Below are 1,359 nucleotides of genomic sequence, written 5' to 3' on the forward strand. Positions count from 1 at the left end.
GATAAAAAATGGGCTTTCCAGAGTGGATTCCCATGGTGGCCTCTTTCTACTCTTGGCTGTTTATTTATGACCGTCTATTTGGATGCTAACTCTCTGGCTACCCCTTTCCCTACATTTGCCCAATCTACTTTAAATGATTAATCGGTGTAGCCCAAGTATATAGTGGTTATTTTCATTTTACTCACAGATTTCTATTTCATTTGCCTCTCAAGTGGTGCTGAATTGTCTCAAGATGGGCCATTTAAGATAAATAGCAATTAAATCAATATAAATAATGTCGATAATAATAATTAAAAAAAAAAAAAAAATCTACGAGCCATTTTTGTGGGCAAGAATTCCTCATATTACTTAGTTTTCATTGCCTGTAAGTCTTACATTGTTTCTATTGTTCATATATTTTCTTACAATAGATTCATAAATACCTTGTATAATTATTTTCATCTGTATACATATTTGAACAATATTGCATAAAATGTGCCTATCTGTCTCATCCTGAAATTGAAAATAGTTCATATATACTAGGAACGAACTTGATTTACCGCATTAGTAAAATGCTTTCAATTGTTGCACATCAATAAGATGTACGTCGACAATGAGGGGTGTTTTTCTTTGCTTAACAATTTGCATCCATGCAACTTGCTGCTTCTCATCTTCACACATCAAATGTCTATTATCATTTAGGCACCTTTCTCTGCTAGGGCACTAGCAATTTCTTCCAGGATAACATATCTAGGGATTTTGTAGTATTTAACTCAATCCGTGTATCTAATCAGACCCATCATATCTAAGGGAGCCAGAATTCAGTTGCTTGTATATTCTCTAATCTCGTGTCTTCACTTTTGTAAATGTCTAGGATTTCGGGGCTGCCACAGCCACCCCTTTTCCTTATTGTGACGTGAAGCTTGAGTGCCATTTACCTCCTACATGTCTGCTAGAGCAAACAGAACCAGCTACCGAGTCAAATACTATGGATAATTGCAACTTGTTTAAGAGTACCCCTAACCCGATTACAAGAAGGATTGGGAATAAAAGAAAGGCATGAAATAGGCCATAGCTTTTACTTCCACCAACTTTCTTATATAATGTATTTCATTTCGAAGGGACCAATAAGGTATATGGGTAATATGAAACTATAAAGTATACATTATAAAGTTATATGACAGCAGTGCAGGCTCCCCACAATTATTTATATATGTTAAAATCAACGGTTACAAAACCAGGGGCAGTTTCCCTATTTCCCCTGATTCCCTAAATCTGGGGAAAACTCCCCATGGTTGGCAATATTGGGGAGGTTATGAGACATGGGCTGAGGAGGACCTGCTGTTGATGGTTTTAGGGCAAGTAATTAGTATTTTATTT

This window comes from Penaeus japonicus, unplaced genomic scaffold (genome assembly GCF_977035675.1).
Source record: "Penaeus japonicus unplaced genomic scaffold, GWHDUDI00000001_assembly GWHDUDI00000035, whole genome shotgun sequence".
NCBI lineage: Eukaryota > Metazoa > Arthropoda > Malacostraca > Decapoda > Penaeidae > Penaeus > Penaeus japonicus.